Below are 16466 nucleotides of genomic sequence, written 5' to 3'. Positions count from 1 at the left end.
GCATTCTCAAATGTAGAAGCACCAGGCAAACCAGGGTCGTCTCGGGGTGGACGTTGCTTCGGTGCCTTAAAGGCAACTGCCTTTGGGTCACTGACATGTGGGCCAGCCACCTATTGGGCCCATATGTCATGGACACAAAGGCAGGTGCCTTAAGGCACCGAAGCATAGTCCTGTCGGGGTGGTCGCGTGTGTCGGACGGACGCGTAGCACCCAACCAGCCACCCCCCTCCCCCCCCCCCAAAAAGGACGACGATAATATAAGTTCGTGCTTCCACATTTCGGATTGAAATATCTGGCGGCCCCAATTCCAGCCCTGCAAAATCTCTCTTCTCCACCGTCCCCTTCCGCGCCCAGATTGCTCAAATCCCTAATTCGCCGCCAACCCTCGAATCGCCCCTCGTCTTTACTCTTTCTCCACTGTTCCCCACCTCTGTGCCGGACGACGACAACGAAGACGACGGTCGCGCTTCACCACCGCACCGGAGGTACCTCATCTACGCCCTCGTCCACTGCACCGGGTGGTCCACCGACAACGTCGGCCGCCGCAACCGACGTGCCTCACAGACACCGAGTTCCACCACATCAGGTGCACTTCACGGATGCCGTCTCCCAGCTCACCGGGGCTACTCCACCGAGCACATCGTCGCACCTCCGCCCCCCCCCCCCCCCCGAGACCGTTGGGGCTTCACCAACGGTCTCGTCCACTGCATCGTAGCGCTCCGCTGCCACTCAAGATCTGCATCCGTGCGCGGCCAGCCAACGCCAGTGCATCACCCTCAACGGCTCTAAAGTGACCCGCACTCTAGCTAGGCGAGCTTGAGAAAACGCCGGCCCGAACTAGGTATCCACACATCACTCCCTTGTGCACTGTTCAGACGATGTTTGGATATCCTTTCACTGCTCTCTTAGCTTACACGCCTATGCAACTCTGACCTTAACTCTTATTTCTTCTGGAGATATCATTTGAAACAAGAAAATCCATATTTTAGCGAAGCATGATGGCGCTACGGGATCTGGTACACATCCTGCACACCCGTATAACCTTGTAAGTATCTATCCTAAGGTAGAACATCAAGGTCGATTCCTCTTATTTGATCAACCATTCGCCGTTTCAAAAATACAGAGGGGGATGCAAGGAGCACAAGGCCTGCACATCCAAGCAAGTGCTAACATGGACTTGTACATGGAACATCCCAAGCGCAAGCAGAGCTGCAGTGAGATTGTACAACAAGCTAGCGTAAGTCCCTGCATTTCATTTAATTTGTACTGGCATTCATGTATAATTTGTGTGCAGTGGCTGATCCACGAATTCAAGTTACCAGGGGCGAACATTTAACTTAAAAAATACGAAGGCACTTGCACTCCGGAAATCAACATAACTTGAGAAATGTGAAGCTACATGCACTTTGAAAACCAGCTAATGATCTAAAGTAGTTCAGATTATAAACACTAAATGATGCAAGCACCAAAAAACACAAAATGCAACATGGTGCACAAGGACTACAAACATGGTCTGTACCTGCTTGAATTATTCGTTCTCTAGCTGAAAATATCGAAGTGTAATTGCACGTATAACCAGTGTGCAAACTGCATATCAATATATCTATCATGCACAAGTATGCCAATAGTTTCAAACAACATATTAGAAAAGTATTTATGCTATGTTGTCATGATACGGGGACTTTCTGGTAGATGGCCTCGACGTTTCCTCAAGCTATGAAAATGCACTATAATTTGCTTGTCATCAATGCCTGCAAATCTCTGTCTCTCTCAACATAGTAGATCATGATTAGACACTAAATCCTTCAATAAGCTTGCAAAATGCTTGCATTAGATCCCTCATTAGACACTATATGTACATCACCAGGAGCATGTAAAATGTTTGCATCAAATCCTTCATTAGAAGTCTGTTCATTAGACACTTCAGGCTCAAGAACAACATGAGCTTGTATGTTTGCCCCAGAAACTTGATTAGATACATCAGATTCAGCAGTTCAGTATTGATTGGGGGAGTTATAAAATAAGTAGAAATTGGTTTCACTTTCTCATAGATTCCCTACATACAAGCAGTTTTACAACACCGTCAGGTTTAACTATTGGCCAGAAATTGAAGAGTTGAATTAGATATAATCAGGGATGTGATGTACCTGCTCGTTGGGCATGCTACTCTTGCAAGCTGCGACTGTCCGTTTGCGCAAGCTCGATGCCATGCCCGTGCTGCCGCCGCTGCCTCCCACACAGGCTACACCCAGGGTTGGATCTTCATCTTCTTGTCCTTCTGTTCACTTAAAAGCCCAGCGACCGCCCTCCAATGAGGGCGCGAGCAAGTGCTGTGTCAGTCTGTCCAGTGGCAGCTAGGTTAGGAGCGAACTAGACTGGAGGCTGGAGCGAATGAATTGGGATTTTTCCTGTTGTCGATCGATATGGGAGGCGCTCGTTTGGGCCGCGAGCTTGCTATAGGGCCTGCCTTGCACTTATATTATTGGCCCATCCAAATTGAAACATTTTTCTTCATTTTTTACATTGCCTGCTCGTGCGTTGGGACGAACAAAACTAGCATGGGCCAACCTGGACGACTCAAACTAGGTGCACACTTTCCAGCCACCTAAGGCGGCCGCCCATACCAGCCCCTATGGTGGCGTCGCCCCTTTTTGTGTGTATGATTGGATAGTGAAAAATATTCCAGTGGCGCTTTTGATTTACCCACAAAATGGTTGAATTGCTTGTTTCTATGAACTGAGTTCGCCAATAATGTGAAGGATGCCAGTCTTTTCATCCTATTGTAGATTGCTTAGATCTCAATATGCCAAAAGTAATCGCATGAAATATACAGTAAAAGCCAGTGTGATGTGTTTGGCTACAACTAGTCTGACTACACGTCCTCATATAACATATCAAGGACGCACCATCTTACCAGATTAACCATTCGACTTACCCATGTAGTGTGGGAAGAAAGAAGTATTGGGACTGCGTATCCAAGCAATTGATGCCATGGACTCCTTCGTACAACCTTGTAAGCGAAAAAGAAGTTGCAGTGTGCCTGTACAAAGAACTAGCATAAGTTCAGTTACCTGCTTCTCGGAATTTTAGTTAGCCACTTATTGCAAAATTGTTCAATTATGTTGCTTGGCTTAATTTAGTTTGCTACTGATTACATAATGGCACAGCCTGTTAATCATATTGTAGACTGCGCCTATCTATGTGTTTGATACTTACTGTTAAGAATTACCTGTTTGCCTTAACTTAAATATCTACTTGTTTGTTTAACTACTTTGCTGCTGCAACAGCGGGTTACAATGATGTTAATAACTACTTTTCAGCATCCAATTGAAACTCTTTAATTCCTTGTTTGTTTAACTGGTTTGCTGTTATAACTCCCAGTTGAGATGTTTTGCTAACTTCAACTTTTCTGAATCCAATCGGAACTTTAATGGCAAAACAGGTTAGCCCAAGATCAAAGAGCGAGGTCCCCATGGACGTTGCATCATCCCACAGCAGTGGCACCGGCCCAATCGTGCATTATGAATTGCCAACTGCTGATGCTCTAGAGGCTAAACTAGTGGTAGAAAGAGATTCTGCTTCTGCACTTAGAGATGAAGTGACATGTTGAGGAAGCAAACAGCACAATCACAAGCAGTACTCAAGACAACCATTAAATATTTGGTGGATTTCAAAACGAAGCAAGCTGAGACTGACCAGATTGTTACGGTCCTGAAGGAAAAAGGAAATTAAATTCCTACTTGGTAAATCATAGGTGAAATGTTCTTTCCATAGTTGAATAACCTTTGTGTTGTTTGTTCATGTAATCAATCAAACCATTTGTTTTAGAGATCATGTAATAATTGTTTTTTGGTTTGTAATTTTATTTGAGCACAAGTCTGTATTAATTGATAAGACTCAGAGACATTTCATTTGGATTGCTGTGCCAGACCTACAAATATGCCAATCGGGCTGAATGTGCATTCAGCAATAGTAGTATAGATGGACCATAAGTGGCACGCATCGGAAAGGGCCAAGATGCTGGCTAAAAAAAGGATGTTGTTGTAGCCAAAAAAAAGTACAGCGGCCTGGCTTATGTATGTTAGTTGATATTATTGATCCATATACTCTATAAGTGTTTATATGTCTGTTAGTTCCGTACATTCTTGGTTGATTGACTCGGTATTTGAATCTTGATACATCGCTTGTGTACATATCTAAATGAGGAGTACACATTATGCTGCATGTGACATTTGAGTTGGACATGAAGTGTTCCAAATATTCGAATTCACCTTAAACTGGATTCTAGTTTTTGAATTTGAGTATCGGCATTTGTAAACCATATTCATATACGACAGTGGAATACATCTTTGTCGTCCTTTTGAAGATATATAAAAACACATAGAATGATTTATAAAGATTCGTATAGGAATACAAATTGGATTCGAATTTAGTTGCCAGGGTAAACGTGGATGCTTATTATCCCAAAATTCGAAAGAAGCAGCAAAATGTCCACTCCCACATCGGCTGCCCGAAGCCAAGTGTTTGGGAGATGGAAATTACTGTCTACCCGTTACACGGACAATCCATCGGCCCGATTTCCACTTCTCTAAATAGGGGTAGGTTAGTAACTTCAATTAGACGTGACACGACCGCCTCTGAGCCCATTCCGACACGGTGGGCGTCAAACATGGGCGGCAAAACTCATTTGATTCAAGCTCGTCTGAAAGACCTCTGTTTCTCCCTCCATTCCCCATTCATACAAGGTGGGCAGCAAAACACCCACTCCTCGTCCGAAATAGATGTAGGCTAATATTTTAAATAGGGGCAGATGTGTAACTTCCATCAGACGTGACACAACCGCCCTACCTGTCAGCCCCGTTCATACACCGTGGGTGCCAACCGTGGGCGGCAAAACACCCTCTCCTCGCCCGAAATCGATGTAGGCTAATATTTTAAATAGGGGCAGATGTGTAACTTCCATCAGACGTGACACAACCGCCCTACCTGTTAGCCCCGTTCATACACCGTGGGCGCCAAACGTGGGCGGCAAAACACCCTCTCCTCGCCTGAAATAGTTACCGGCAAATATTTGGGAGATGCAAGATTACTGTCCTATCCCCAACCAACGAGACGTCCAAATTTGAAACAGGGGATAAGTTTGTAACTTTCCCATATTTCAGACAGGCGCGTCCCAAAAACATGGTTCCCCGTACCTCTCCCTCCATTTTCCCATTCATACACCGTCCGTGCTAGAACACCCCATTCCCACACCAGCCTCCGTCTGCCACCCCATCCATCGCCGCCATCCTCCACCACATCCATCGCCACCGTCCTCCACCATGCCGGAGCGCCTACCAAGACCGCGTCGTCCGCTGCTAGAGATGGGTGTTTCTCATCCACGGCGACAGACCAATAGCCTTGCATCGCATCCTCTCGCTTCATCGGCGTCGTCGTCCTCTTTGCCGAGGCTGCTCACATGACCTTCTCTTCCACCGCAACGGGACTTATCCCACGATGCACCCGTCTACCGTCGCAGATTTGCTTGAACGCCACCGACAGCCATCGCACCCCCGATGCCTACACGGCGCCGCAAGAGAGGTGGTACTTCATATCTCCTCAACTTTTTGATCTCAACCAGAAAATAGATCTTAACTTGGTTACTCTACTTTCTTTTCAGCTCTTAGAATTTAGTTCTTAGTTCGAAGCAAACAATGGATGCTAAATATCATTTCTCCGGTTTGCAGCTTCAAATTTGCAATGGCACAGCCATAATACGGTTTAATTGATCATGCTTAGGGTTTAATTGATCATGTTGGTTCCGTGGTGGTTTCTTTGATAGAAATCAGAGGGGAAACCCTCTTTTGCTAAAAAATATATGCTTAGAGTTTCCCCCTTTTATGATCACTATACGATCAGAATACATGCTTTGTGTCATAATAACACTGCTCCACCCATCAAGCTAAACAAGCTTACTTGTTCAAATACGAATCTAATATTATTAAAACAGAGTTGTTTAATTGGTCAGCTAAATGTTCCTAAATTAGTTTCGAAAACGCATGTTCACCGCTTGAGTGTGTATCTCTGTGTGTGGTCTGGTCAGCACGGTTGGGGAGGTGAACGTTGCATATGCAGGGGTTTATAGGGAGACACTCTCCGAGTTGAAACCGCAATGCATTCCATAGATAATCTGACTACTTTTTATGTTTTCATGAATCTCAGATTCTGAACAGCATCATAATGATTATGATCTTGCGCGCATGAAAAGAATAAAGCAGGACAATGCCATGGCTGTCAAACTTGGCATTAAGGGACTGAAATCAAGTTTGGATGCAATGCAAACACTATCCACCTACAGATTCATGCTCAGAATATGATCCTAACAGTGATTCTGAGCTAGAGGGAGACCTAAGTCAATGTAGCTCCCTAGTGGAGGAGTCAGAGGAAGATGCCCTATCTTATTCACCCATCAAGGTACTTGCTCTAACTTTCCAAGGTTACATTGCTCGCACATATCTTGCAACTGATGCTTTGCATTGCTTCTACTTTGTTGAACTACCATTAGCTTAGTTTACACATCGTGTATGTGAATACGCCATGCCTATCCATTTTCATTACATATTCCATCTGTCATCATACAATATTTATCCATTCAAATGTTGTTCTTGTGTATCAGACGTTCAAAAGGAAGACGGCGATTGCTGATCATGGAGGAGCACAAGCAAAGTATTTGGAAAAGGTAGTGGCACCTGATAAATCAAATAGCCCATTAGGTGTAGTTGCAATATCACCTGACCCACAAAATACCCCAACTCTAGCAGATTCTAGCCCTACTACACTGGTCATTTCTGATGCCCCAACTCAGCAGACCCCAACTGCAGCAAACAGTATGATTATGCTAGTTGACATAGCACCAGTTGTACGACGCAAAACCCCCATTCCAGCAAAGAGTACACCAAATCCAGTTGCCAAATCCCTTTTCGAACCAGAGAGAGCCCCAATTGCAGCAATAAGGACCCCTGTTCCATTTCTTCCCAGTTTAGAAGACGAAGGTTATGTTGTTGTCAGGAACTTTGTGCGCATCTTTCCTTCATAGAAAGATTATACCGCAGACACAAAACAATTTCCAGTCTTCCTCCGCAACTTACGCGTAAGTAATGTACTAATGTTATTCATGGTCATTACTTCATATGTTTTTGCTGACATAAGACACAAGATTTCATTATTTTAAATAGGCAAGGCGCAAACTGGACTGTGATGATGAGCAACGGTTGGTTGCGCTTTTCAAGCACTCATTGATGAAGTATCGTTCCTACCCGAGGCAAGCGCACTTCGATGGCAAGCCTTTGAATGAAATTTCTGTAAAGTCTCCGGTGCTATATTTAACCGACGGTGACTGGAATAATCTTGTTACACATTGGTCTCGGCTGCAGCGTAGGTACTGTCTATGATATCACATCACAATTTGAACTACATTTCTACATTTGCCTTAATGTGTAACACCCTCGGTGCGGCTATATCTCCCACGTGTCGAAGCACGACTTAGAGGCATAACCGCATTGAAAGCAATGTCGCAAGTGAGGTGATCTTCACAACAACCCATGTAATAAATAAGGGAAAAGATACATAGTTGGCTTAAACTCGCCATGTCACACAAATAGCATAAATATCATTACATTCATTCAGTTACACTCAAGGTCCGACTACGGAACCAAAATGAAGATAAACCCCAAAAGCAACAATGTCCCCGATCGCCCCAACTGGGCACCACTACTGATCGTCTGGAAAGGAAACGTAGTATCGTCCTGAGTCCTCATCGAACTCCCACTTGAGCTCAGTTGAATCACCTAGAGTGGTATCATCGGTCCCTACATCTAGTTTTGGAAGTAATCTGTAAGTCACGGGGACTCATCAATCTCACACCCTCGCGATCAAGACTATTTAAGCTTATAGGAAGGGTAAAAGGTATGATGTGGAGCTGCAGCAAGCGACTAGCATATATGGTGGCTAACATACGCAAATGAGAGCGAGAAGAGGAGGCAAAGGCATGATCGATGAACTATGATCAAGAAGTGATCCTAGAACAACCTACGTTCAATCATAACACAAGGCCGTGTTCTCTTCCCGGACTCCGCCGAAAAGACACCATCACGGCCACACACTCTGTTTATTCATTTTAATTAAGGTAATCTTTAGGTTTTCTACAACCGAACATTAACAAATTCCCATCTGCCCATAACCATGGGTACGGCTTTCGAAAGTTCAAATCCCTGCAGGGGAGTCCCAACTTAGCCCATCACAAGCTCTCACGGTCAACGAAGGATATTCCTTCTCCCAAGACAATCCGATCAGACTCGGAATCCTGGTTACAAGACATCTCGACAATGGTAAAACAAGTCCAGCCACACCACACGAATGTGCTGACAAATCCCGATAGGAGCTGCACATATCTCGTTCTCAGGGCACACCGGATAAGCAATCCATACAACTAAAACCAGCCCTCGAGTTTCCCCGAGGTGGCACTGCAAGGGGATCTAGTTTAGACCAACACTAGAGGAGCACTGGCCCGGGGGTTTAATAAAGATGACCCTTGGGCTCCGCAAACCCAAGGGAAAAGAGGCTAGGTGGCAAACGGTAAAACCAATGTTGGGCAATGCTGGAGGAGTTTTATTCAAGGCGAACTATCAAGGGGTTCCCATTATAACCCAACCGTGTAAGGAACGCAAAATCAAGGAACATAACACCGGTATGACAGAAACTAGGGCGGCAAGAGTGGAACAAAACACCAGGCATAAGGCCGAGCCTTCCACCCTTTATCAAGTATATAGGTGCATTAAAATAGACAAGATAAGATAATGATATCCCAATAATAAACTCGTTCCAACAAGGAACAAACTCCAATCTTCACCTGCAACTAGCAACGCCATAAGTGGGGCTGAGCACATTGGTAACATGGCCAAACAACAGGTTGCTAGGACAAGGTGGGTTAGAGGTTTTACATGGCAATATGGGAGGCATGATAAGCGAGTGGTAGGTATCGTAGCATAGGAATAGCAAAAGAGCGAGCATCTAGCAAGCAAAGATAGAAGTGATTTCGAGGGTATGGTCATCTTGCCTGCAAAGTTCTTTGAGTTGACTTGATCCTCGTAAGCGTACTCAACGGGCTCCTCGATCACGTACTCGTCTCCCGGCTCTACCCAAAGAAAGAAACACAAGCAAAGGGAGAACGATCAACCACGTGCAATGCACAAACAACATGATGCGAAACATGTCATGATATGCGGGATGCGGTATGTGATGCATATGCATGATTTGGAAAGGAAAGATTGAACCTGGCCTCAACTTGGAAAATCAAGAGTGCCACTGGAAAGAGGACTTGATTTCGGTTGAAATCGATATAAAGATCACCGGAATTGGATGCACGGTTTGGAAATGACAAGCCAAACAAATATGGCACGGGTTGCGATTAACAGCACAAGACCACCTAAATGCATCATAAACAACATGCTACAGCACTCCAACAGGACAACAAAATACATGGCAGGGATCCACTCAAGATGCTTGACAAAAGATGTACACTGATCTACGACTAATTCACCCAATAGCAAGTTCAAACAAGCATGGCAAAAGTGCAAAAGATAACAGGTTACAGACTTGGGGAAAATATCAACATGTTAGGATTTTAACATCAGGAAGCAATGTTTAGAGCAAGGTAACCACATGCTACAGGAACATATCATGGCAAAGCAAGGCATGGTATGAAGTTACTCAAAGCATACAACAAAAGTCCCTTACTGACCATAAGCCAAAAGGGACCAGAAAATACAATTGCAACCACGTGAACATTGCAATTATCGTTAACAGATTCAGACTTGTGAAAAACTGGAACATGGCAAAACAGATATCAAGTAGGCATGTTTACGAGCTCGATGCACTCACCAACAGGAAAGACATGACAAACTAAGCATACACCCAGCAAGTAGACATGGCATGGAAGCTAAACATGGAAAGAACAACAACATAGCATGAATGGATCAACTACAACAAGCTCGGCAAAATTGCTAAACATGTTAACAATCTGCCAGGAACATTTTATAGCAAAAGTAGAGCTCGATTGACTCAATCTAGGGTGCTCCATAAATGCAAACAAATACATGGATGGATAGAGCACCACAATATCTACAAAACATCCTTACTCGTCATGCTCAAAAGAGGCACAGATCACTTGGTAGCAACATGAACACATGGCATAAAAATAATGACAGGGCAAAGACTTAGAATATTTCTAAGTCCCTGAAATCAGCAACATTGAGAGGGCTACTTTACATGCTTGTGCTAGTCACCACAGAGATCACGAAAATACATGGCATACACCCCTGTAAAGATGGCATGGCATACTTCAAAACTCATCTAGAGCTCAAGATCATAGCATGCACACATTAAACATGGCAAAAATGACAAAAGTGCATTTGCTGATTAGAATGTGAAACTAACATCACATAGCCCTCTTCCAACAGCATTTCGGGCATCAAGATGAGCTCAAATGAACATGACGCAATGAGATGAAATGAAGTACTCGTCGAGACGAACATTTCGATATGCTATACACACGAATCGGAGCAACGGTTGAAGAGTTATGGCAAGTCAAAGTATGCAAAACATATCTAGGAGAGGGGAAGAAGTCAATCCAGATCTAGGGTTTCAGATCCAGATCCGATCGGCGGGTACTGTAGCGGCGGCGGATTCGAGGATGGCCGGCCGGAGTTGCGCCGGAGTTCGTTGGAGAGGGGCTTGAGGCTGCCGGACTTGCGGGCGTCGACGTCGAGGCGGCGCCGGCGGATGGCGTCAGTGCGGTGGAGAGGTGAGGAGGCGCGGCGCTGCGGTCCGGCTGGTGGCGGAGCTCGCCGGCGACGAGGGCGGAAGGCGGCTCCGCGGCGGAGCAGCGCGGGAGGTGCGGGTGGCGATGGATCTGGGCAGCAGCGAAGATGGTTCGGGCCGCGGGGGCCCGAGTCAGGCTCGGCGGCCCTCGGCGCGGGGACGGCTGGCGTTGCCACGTGGAAGCGCCCTATTGGCTCAGGGCGGCGGTGGCGGCTGCGGTGTACGGCGCGGCGGACATGTCCGGCTCGCGACGGGGGAAGTTTGCTAGGGTTAGGGGGGATAGACCCGGGATTTTCGGGAAGAGACCTATATATAGAGGTAGAGGGAGCTAGGAGGCTCCAAATTGAGCACGGATTGCGGCCACGCGATCGTGATCGAACGGACTAGGTGATGGAAGAGGTTTAGGTGGGTTTTGGGCCACTTTGGAAGGGTGTTGGACTGCAACACACACAGGCCTTTTTGGTCCCTCGGTTAACCGTTGGAGTATCAAACGAAGTCCAAATGGCACGAAACTTGACAGGCGGTCTACCGGTTGTAAACCAAGGTCGCATGACAAGTCTCGATAAATCCGAAAAAGTTTAACACCCGCACACAAAAAGAGGTAGAAAGGGACACCGGAGGACATAGGAGCGCCGGAATGCAAAACGGACAACGGGGAAAAAGCTCGGATGCATGAGACGAACACGTATGCAAATGCACTGCACATGATGACATGAAAAGAGATGCATGACAAAGACAAAACAACATGAAGACAAAAACCCAACAACGAAAAAATAAAATAACTTAGTGCCGGAAATGGCAAGAGTTGGAATACAATTATGGCAAGTTACATACGGGGCACTACGAAAGGATCTCGTCCCAAGATCTAGGACTGAAAAAACTCCGGGTACTCAGAACGGAGGTGATCCTCGCGTTCCCGAGTGGCTTCACAGTCGGAATGATGTGACCACTTGACTTTTAGGAATTTGATAGACTTGTTGCGAGTCTTGCGCTCAGTTTCTTCAAGAATAGCAATGGGGTGCTCATGATAAGACAGGTCTTCTTGGAGATCAATCTCTTCAAAGTTGATGGTGTGATCAGGAGTCTTGAAACACTTGCAGAGTTGAGACACGTGAAACATGTCGTGCACGTTTGCAAAGTTGGAGGGAAGCTCAAGTTGATAGGCGAGATCGCCTCTCTTGCTGATGATCTTGAAAGGACCCACGTATCTAGGGGCAAGCTTCCCTTTGATACCAAAGCGACGAGTACCTTTCATTGGAAAGACGCGGAGGTAGACATGGTCTCCGATCTCGAAAGCCAAGTCATGATGCTTGCTATCATAGTAACTCTTCTGGCGCGATTGCGCGGCTTTCAGATTTTCATGAATGACTTTGCACATTTCTTCTGCCTCTGTGATCAAGTCATTTCCAAGAAGTTGACGTTCACCCGTCTCTGACCAGTTAAGATGAGTACGACACTTCCTGCCATAGAGAATCTCGAATGGGGGCCTTGCCTGAACTCGCTTGGAAGCTGTTTTTCTAGGAGAACTCGACATATGGAAGACAATCTTCCCACTTCATACCGAAGGAGATGACGCAAGCCCTGAGCATATCTTCAAGAATTTGATCTACTCGCTCGACTTGGCCACTAGTTTGAGGATGAAAAGCTGTGCTGAAGCGAATGTTGGTGCCCATGGCCTTCTGAAAAGAATCCCAAAACTTGGAGGTAAAGATGCTGCCGCGGAATGCCATGCAGAGAGACAATCCTGGAGGTATATAGCTCTGCCAACTGAGCTGCTGTGATAGATTCTTTGATAGGAAGAAAATGAGCCACTTTAGTGAGTTTGTCGATGACAACAAAAATAGCATCATTGCCACGCTTGGACTTTGGAAATCCCGTCACGAAGTCCATCTCAATGTGGTCAAACTTCCATTCTGGAATGGCAAGAGGTTGGAGGAGACCAGCTGGTCGTTGGTGTTCTGCTTTCACTCTTCTGCAGACATCACATTCATTCATGAACTGAGCAATCTCGCGCTTCATTCGAGTCCACCAATACGACTGCTTGAGGTCCTGGTACATCTTTGTACTTCCAGGGTGGATAGAGAGGAGTGAATTGTGAGCCTTGCTCATAATGACTTTACGAAGGTCACCTTTAGGCACGACAATGCGATCCTCGAAGAATATAGTATCCTTGTCATCAAGGCGATAACACTTGTACTTGGGTTGACTCTTGGCAATCCCAATCTTGACCTTCTTCACCATAGCATCAAGAAGTTGAGCCTCGCGAATCTGATCTTCCAAAGTAGGAGAGACTTGGAGGTTGGCAAGAAATCCTTGAGGAACAACTTGCGGATTGAGTTTGCGGAAAGCTTCACAAAGCTCCGGTTGGTAAGGCTTGAGAATCAAACTGTTGCAGTAAGCCTTCCTGCTCAATGCGTCAGCAATTACATTGGCCCTGCCTGGAGTATATCCGATACTCGGATTATACTCTTGAATCATTTCGACCCAACGAGTCTGCCTGAGGTTGAGATTTGGCTGAGTGAAGATGTACTTGAGACTCTTGTGATCAGTGAAGATGTCCACTTTTCATCCCAACAAGAGATGTCTCCAAGTTAAAAGAGCATGGACAACTGCCGCCAACTCGAGGTCATGAGCGGGGTAGTTCTTTTCATTGGGCTTCAACTGGCGAGAGGTATAGGCCACAACTTTCTTCTCTTGCATCAGCACTACACCAAGACCTTGAAGGGAAGCATCACAGAAGACCTCGAACAGTTTGGATTCATCAGGAGGAGTCAGAACTGGAGCAGTGACTAACTTCTCTTTCAGGGTGTTGAAAGCGATGTCACATTCAGGCGACCAGACGTACTTCACATGCTTATGGAGTAGGTTGGAAAGAGGCTTCGCGACCTTTGAGAAGTTCTCAACGAACCTTCGACAATAAATTGTGAGCCCAAGGAAGCTGCGGAGTTGCTTCACATTTTGAGGTGGTTCCCAATTCACAAATGCAGACACCTTCTCAGGATTAACCGCTATGCCCTTGGTAGAGATGATATGCCCAAGGTAGAGAACCTCATCGAGCCAAAACTCGCACTTTGAAAACTTCGCATAGAACTGATGTTCTCTGAGTTTATCCAACACCAATCTCAAGTGCTTGGCATGATCCTCCTTGTTCTTGGAAAAGACCAAAATGTCATCGAGGTAGACCAAGACGAAGTCATTTGTGTAGGCGTTGAAGATGAAATTCATCATGCAAGAGAATGTTGGCGGAGCGTTGACAAGACCGAAAGACATGATAGTGTATTCATATGAACCATAGCTTGTTCTGAATGCTGTCTTGGGGATATCTTCTTCACGAATGCGAATCTGATGATAGCCCATACGGAGATCAAGCTTGGAGAATACTTGAGCACCTTTGAGTTGTTCAAACAGCTCGTTGATGTTGGGAAGTGGGTACTTGTTCTTTATGGTCTTCTTGTTCAATGGACGGTAGTCGACACAAAGTCGGTCCGTTCCATCCTTCTTCTTGACGAAAAGAACTCCACAACCCCATGGAGAAGAACTTGGACGGATGATACCCATACGCTCTTGAATATCGAGTTGCTTCTTCAGCTCCTTCAACTCTTCAGGTCCAAGCTTGTAAGGACGTTTGCACACAGTTTCCATGCCAGGCTCAAGATCGATGACGAATTCAACTGGCCGGTGCGGCGGCATTCCTGGAAGCTCTTCTGGAAAACGTCTTGATATTCGCAAACGACTAGAATCTGAGAGATGGCATCCAGCTCACCCTTCTCATTGAGAGAAAACAATCGAATGGTATCATCCCGAGCGGCAAATACGATTACATCCTCAGACGAATGTTTCAATTGAATCTGCCTGGCAGCACAATCAAGCTGAGCCTTGTGCTTAGAAAGCCAGTCCATTCCGAGAATAAGATCAATATCCGAGTCACCAAGGACATTAGAAGAAGACAAAAACTTATAGTCGCCCAACGTGATAGAAACATCCAGAAGAAAACTCGAGAAGTCATTTGACGAGCCGGAGAAACAATAGCCAAAGGTCTCGGCAAAACTTGAGTAACCAATTTGTCAGGACCCCGACTCGATGTCACATCGATCTAGCCAGTAACACTTCATATCACTTTGCGGCCTCACGCACGGTGTTCCCATGGGTGTCGCCTTACCTTTGCCCGGGACCGTTTGCGCCTTTTGGCTCACGTATATGATAGTGTCGCTAGCATCCATATGATAAAGAGCCCGGGCTGACATGACTAGTCGTAAACCCAAAGTGGCACAGACTTACAGGGACAGGCATCCATGACCCAGCTTCGAACGTGTCGGTCATCAGCAAGTGGGTCCGGGCTGTAGCACTGGGCTAGCAGGACTCCGGTGAACCGGGCTGTAGCGGGCTAACAGGACTCCGGTATTCATCAGCGTGACATTTCCCCGAAGGGACAGACACAGGAACGAAGAAGGACACATGCCGGCCAGCCTAAGTGTTCCGGAGCAGTAGCAAGCTACCATGGCTCGGTGGAAACACTAGGAGACATTTCCCGGTAAGAGAGGCTACTAAAGATAAACAACTAGATGGTCAGATCCCACACATACCAAGCATTTCAATCATACACACAATATGCTCGATATGTGCAAATACAACATGGCATCACAACATGACTCTACGACACAAGTAATTATTCAATAGGCTCCGAGGAGCGAGATATTACAAACATGGGTCTCATGACCCAACACTCAGAGCATACAAGTCAAAGCACAAGCGGAAGCTATCATGTCTGAGTACAGACATCTATAAATGAAAAAGGCTGAGAAGCCTGACTATCTATCAGATCCTGCCGGGGCACAAGATCGTAGCTGAGGTATCAAGCTAAACGTCGAAGTCCACGTGAAACTACTAGCGAGACCGAAGTCTCTCTGCAAAAACATAAAATAGGCAAACGTGAGTACAAATGTACCCAGCAAGACTTACATCAGATCTATCTACATATGCCTCATTATCAACAAAGGGGATGGTGGAGTTTGACTGCAGCAAGCCAGCTTTGACTCGGTGGCTATCCTAAACTACGACTGCAATGTAACTCTTTTGAGGTGGCGCACACGAGTCCACATATTCACCATATCAATACACCACTATGGAATCGCTCCCGTCTCCCTACGAGAACGCCATCCATAGCACTCACGCTTATCTTGCGTATTTTAGAGTATCCACTTTCACTTGTCTATGAACTGATATAAGCAACCCAGAAGTCCTTTTCCGTGGACACGGCTATTCGAATAGATTAGGTTAACCCTGCAGGGGTGTACTTCTTCACACACGCTCTCACCACTTACCGCCGTTTACACGACATGTACTCGGCAACCTTCAAGCGGAAGCCCAACGTGGGTGTCGGCCACGGCCTGCCTAAACACTCAAGTCTCTAGTCCAGGTTTATCGCCTATTCGGGTTCCATCCATGAGGAGATCCGGCCGGAGTTTCGCTCACAGCCCCAAACGATGTGTACAGGGTTCCGTGACACCAAACGGGTGCCCGGTTTACCCGGCCACGTGCCTACCGCATCACAGCCCACCCCTACGGTCAGCGCTGTCCACGGCCTCCAGCATACTACAAACACCAGAAAC

Source organism: Triticum aestivum, chromosome 4A (genome assembly GCF_018294505.1).
Source record: "Triticum aestivum cultivar Chinese Spring chromosome 4A, IWGSC CS RefSeq v2.1, whole genome shotgun sequence".
Classification (NCBI taxonomy): domain Eukaryota; kingdom Viridiplantae; phylum Streptophyta; class Magnoliopsida; order Poales; family Poaceae; genus Triticum; species Triticum aestivum.
Note: the sequence above shows the minus strand (reverse complement) of the source record.